The following is a 5,526-nucleotide window of genomic DNA, read 5'->3' as shown; positions in this document are numbered from 1 at the left end:
TGCAACTTGTATCCTGCTTGTGGGGTCAGAGCTCTGGACCAGATGGACTCCAGCGTGGCTCTTCTCACATTGTTATGTTCTGCACCCCTGGCTTAGTTACTCCAGGCTGCCTGCTCCTCCTTTTTGTCTTTGTTGCGTAATGTTGAAGGTGACATCCACGGAGGTCCCAAGTAGTCTCCAGTCCAGGCACTAGCCAGGCTGCTTAGCTACAACAAGTTGGCCGTCTCATGTGCCTTCAGACCACTCCCTGGTTGAGACGTGAGTCGCGTCTTGACTGGCACATGCACCCCATAGAGGCATCCCTTTCCCTGCCCTGCAGCTGAGGGGTATTAAATCCTGCTTCTGAAACAATGTCTCCAGGAAGCATCTAAGCTCTGCAAATCCCATCTGGGAGCTGTCAAGAGCCATGGGAGAATAGGTGTGGCAGGTGGGCGATAGACTTATGGGCCTATTTCGGGAGAGTCGAATATGGGAGGGGGGGTTGAAAACAAGGGTGCAGATTGAATGGGGGAAGCATCTTACAATAGTGTTTTGTGTTCACATTGTTTCTCCACACTGTTTCTCTTCCTTGCCACTTCTCTGTCAAGCCAAAGTAATATTTAAAGTCAAATTATACCTGTTCTGATGCATTGACTGTGAACAACACCAAGCGCAAGAGTCAGAACAAGCCCACACAATTCAGTGTATTTTAAATAATTGTACCCACCTTACCTTTAATATTTTGATAAAATAAATCAAGGCATTTCTGTAGTAGGACACTTTCAAACCAGAACTATTTTTTTAAAAAAAAAAACAATTTCGAGTTAAATTACAATCCCCATTTTCTTTTTAATAAAATCTGTCTATCTATTTCCCCGTGGACACGTCATCCATCCTTTTGAGAGTTTTATACTGTGTGCATTAATCTGTAGTTAAAGCTGCTATACCAAGAGATCAAGGAGTCAAATCCTGGTGGCTTCTTTAATGTTTTTCTTTCAACCCTATACCGTAGTGGGGGGGGGAGTGTTTAGATGGAAGGGGTGGGTGTGTTCAAATCCTGTGTCCCATTTCTAGCTGTAGGAAACAGCGACCGAGGCATGATGGCTTGTACTGTATCAGTTTTTCCCAACCTGGTTCCTTCTGGATGTCTTGAACTCCAACTCCCATCATTCCCAGTCAGCATGGGAATTCCAGTCTAACACTTCCATAAGAGTACCAAGTTGAGGGAGGCTGCACTATATGATTTAGAGTGCAATCCTAGGCATGTTTGAGTGAGGAATGTTGGAGTTTTTTCTGGTCTAAACAGACATAGAATTGCACCCTTGATGCACGTACGTGTGTGTGTGCGTGTGTGTGTGTGTGTGTGGTGTCTGCTTCTGGATCCTGAGGCGGTTCTAGCCTATTTGTCAGGAGATAAATGCAGCTGTCTTAGCGGGAGAAACACACTGTCAGTCTGATTTGCAGAGATGGTGGCCAAGCGCTGTGGATAATCCAAAACGGGTCTTCCCTTGGGCTTCTGCGTCCTTTGCACCCAGCTCTTTGGTACCTTGTTAATTATTTAGAGTGGAAATCATTACCACTCTAAAAGTCCGCCGGGATCGAGAGCGGAGGCCGTTTTGAGTGGTTTGTGGAGATGGCGGGGTGGGCTGGTGAGTTAAAGGAGGGAGGGGCCGGGAGGCAGACAGCCTCTGCAGCTCCCAGGGAGGCAAGGGAGGCTAAAGGGTTAAAGCCAGGGGTGGGCGGCGGGGTGTATCCAGGCCCTCTGGAAGGGAAGGGGATTTGGTGGGCTGAAGCTTTGGGAAGGCGGTTGCTGCCACCCAACCAGGCCCCGGCGCTCTCCGAGGTCCTGAAATCTAGAACGGCGTCCCTGCGTTACGTGCCTTGCCTGCCTGCCTGCCTTCGCGATTATAGGGAGCTTCCCACCAGGGACTGCTGCCCCCTCCCTCCGCCCTAGCCAAGCTGTTGCTGTTCCGTCCATCAAGCGTCAGGGGAGATGTTCGTCCAATCCAGTGGCTGCTCAGTATTGTGAGCCAGAGAGCCCCCCCCCCCTCCGGCAGCTGTGTCTCCTTTCTCCTCCAAACCCTTGGCCAGGGAGCAGAAGGGAGGATCTATGCAAAGCGGAAGTCTTTGTTTTTGTGGGAGGGGTGTGTGTGTGTGTCTGTGCATGTGTGTCTGTGAAAGAGAGAGAGAGAGAGAGACTGCACGCACTGCAACACAGAGACACCCCCACCACACACACTCTGTAATATAGCCATGCTACATTGGATGTGAGAATCAGTAAAACCCCAAACTAACAGCGCTTCTCTGATTGCTCATTCCGACTTGTATCTGTCTCATTTTGCAAGATTCCCCCCCCCCTTTTCGGCATGAAATCTGTCTGTATTTTTCCTGCACATTTCCCCCAAACGTGTGCATCAACTGTGCACGTTTTTGAAAGGTAGGCATTTTTCTCCTATTACTTAAAGTGCACCTTTCTCAGAAACACATTGTTTTTTCACATGCATTTTTGAAATGTATGCAGTTTTTAAAAACGTTCCACAAGCGTGTTGCAAGCTCAGAAATGTACAAATTCTGATTCCACAACAAACTGAAATGAATTTCTTATACGCCCCTAAATCCTGGCTTCTGCTTTCCAGCAAAGCCTGTCCTTTTCTGCAGTCGACAGCAAAGAGGATCCTACTGCACCTGTCTCTCTCCTCCCCGCCCCCCAACCACATGAAAATCTCACATGAAAAGATAATTCTGCAGGTAAACCTGGGACAACCAATCCAGAAGATCAGGCAGCCAATGAACACGCTTTATCCATTTGATGTTTTATCCATCTACTCATTACTTTTACCTAACCAACTCCCTCCCTGCCATTGTTTTAATCCCCTAGATGTATTTGTAAAAACACAGTCCCTGCAATTCCTCTCTCAGCTTCCTCTTTGTACTGATAAACAGGCCCAGTAGTTCATCTTTGTGTCGTGAGATCTCATAGTAAAGCAGAGGTTTGGGTTAGGGTTTCATTGAGGTGGTAAACACTTCTAAATGCTTCTGGGGTTCACATGGTGGAAAGCTCCCCTATTCCCCACCCCAAAATTCCTGCATGTCAAAAACTAACATGCCAGGATAATGGATGGGACTTTGGAGGTCATCCAGGCTGGCCCATACATGAGGCAGGGTGAGGTGCCTGCAGCAGGCAGCAGGCCCACCCCACAGGCAGAAGGGCCAACGGCTGCCTCAAGCAGGTGCATTCGCCTCTGTGAGCAGAGACACATTCGATCATGGGATCATCTCCAGCCTGCAGTCTGAAACTCAGATCCAGTGAGTATTAGGCCTAAGCCAGGGCTGGGCCAGGCAGACCCCACATTTCTGGAATCCACTTAAAAAAAAAAAAACCTAGAATCCTGGCAAGATCCATGAACTAGACAGCCAGGAGCAAAAGATATACATGTTGGATTACAGAATTCTGAGCCCAGGAATTTGTTTTGAGTCCTTCCATGCAAAAGTCCTTTCCTGATCTCTCTCTCTCTCTTTCTCTTTCTCTTTCTCTCTCTTTCTCTCTCACACACACACCACCACAGCTTTCTTTATTTCAGCAGTATAACTGCAGGCAGGGGCAAAGTTATTTTGTGTTTGCCTCTCTTAAATAATTCAGAGTTAGAAATCATTACTAATCTACTTCAGATCACCCAGAGATCTACCAGTGGATCCCAATCTGCCTTCTACTCACTGCATGGCCGAAAAATGAACACGAGTACAACTTTATGAGGAATGTTGCTTTAAACACACACCTAAACACATGCACAATTTTATTTTGAAATCGAGTTTAAAGATACTGGCAATAGAAAGAAAGAACTCACATGTCATGTCTAACCCTACTCCCCCTGTTTTAGGAGAAGGTGTTTCAGGTAATCAATCAGAATTAGATTCGGAAATAGAGGAGGCAGCACCAGACACCAGCCAGTGTTGGAGGAAGCTCTCACGGGCGATTCACCTGCTGGGAGACAGCCCTCTCCAGAGCTTATCTCCTCAAGGCCAAATCCTACACAGTGGGAAATGAGCTTTCTTCTGGAGGAGAGTGTCCTGACAAGCTAGCTGATGCTAGGGTCTGCAGGAAGCTAAAATGCATGGAGCGGAAGGAAGGCATGAGAAAGTCGGTCCGACTAGAATTGCACCAGAACCTGCCTCCGCACCAGGCTCTCTGAAGTTACGGGCATTTAGGAAAAGGCTTCCTGTTTTCCTTGGTCGGACAATTGTCTCGCTTAGTTTGCACAGTTTTGCCTAGGGGGAAGTTTCCAAGAGATTAGACTCTCTTCAGGAAGAAGAGATGTTTGCTGCTTAATCAAAGCTTTGTGGATTACCTAGCAGGCCTCATCATTTGTCTCCCATCAAAAGCAGGCGCTTTCTGAGAAACAGGACATCACATAACAAGACAACAAGATTGCTAATCAAGGGAGTGGGGGGAAGGAAGCTCACTGATTCTCTGGCCTGCTAAAGACATTTCCGTCTGAGACAGAGGAGCAAATGCCCCTAGTTTAGATCAGTAGAAAGAGCAAACAAAATCCACACTACTCTGCCACCTGCTTCCTCTTCCCATAAGCCCAAAGATATAGGTTCCCCAAAATGTGATAAATATATGCTAAAACAAGCAGAATTATAACCCAATGATCCTATGGGGCAAGGTGTGTTTCCCCTCCCCACCTACCGCACTTTCCTGCATTTACCCATGAGGAATTACTTGTACAGCCTGATCCTATCCATGTTATGAGGGCTGGGGCAGCTGCCCACCCCCAGCATCTGCTGCCTGAGGCATCTGCCTCAGTTTGCCTAAGGGATAATCTGAGTGAAACAGCCTAAGGAGAAGCTCAGTAACTATGGAGAGAGTTTGGATGCATTAAATCATGTAGCCAAATCATAGTCGGAGGTGGGCGGGGAGGGAGAAAGCATCTGTGCTTGATTGGAATGTGATTGGATGCTCGATGTTCTTCCACGGAGCAGATGAAAAGACACCGTGGCGCCATAACATTGATTTAGGGTGCGGCACGGCTAGCAATCTGGAGGCACAGCTGTGTCGGAAGCCCAGTTCTCATAAGCAGCAGCGGTCTGGGTGGCCACAAGTTGCCCACGCCTGCAGTATGCTAACCAAAACTCAATTATCCCCGTACCCCCCAAAATTTGCATTTCTCTGAATTTTGCAGTGGAGTTCTTCAATTATATTAAGAAAATTCTCCGTTCTATTAGGAAAATTGCTTACAAAAATAATGTGTACAAAAGGGGGAGACATGCAAACCAAAAAGACATGTGTTAAGAGAAACGTGCATGAGAAGGCTCACAAATTTAACAAATTTAACCCACCCCACCTCACCCCCAACACACACACAAATAATCTCAATGTTCAGGGTGAAGTTAAGTCTGGAGACATTCTCAAAGTTCAAGGTGAACCACGTTTTAGATTGAGAATAATACAGTTGGAGAAGGAGCAACTAAGGAGGAAAACATGATGCAGATAAGTTGGAGGGGGTTCAGAAGAGTGCAACGAGGATGATCAGGGGTCTGGAAACA

Source organism: Elgaria multicarinata, chromosome 11 (genome assembly GCF_023053635.1).
Source record: "Elgaria multicarinata webbii isolate HBS135686 ecotype San Diego chromosome 11, rElgMul1.1.pri, whole genome shotgun sequence".
Taxonomy (NCBI): domain Eukaryota; kingdom Metazoa; phylum Chordata; class Lepidosauria; order Squamata; family Anguidae; genus Elgaria; species Elgaria multicarinata.
This window is presented reverse-complemented; position numbering follows the sequence as displayed.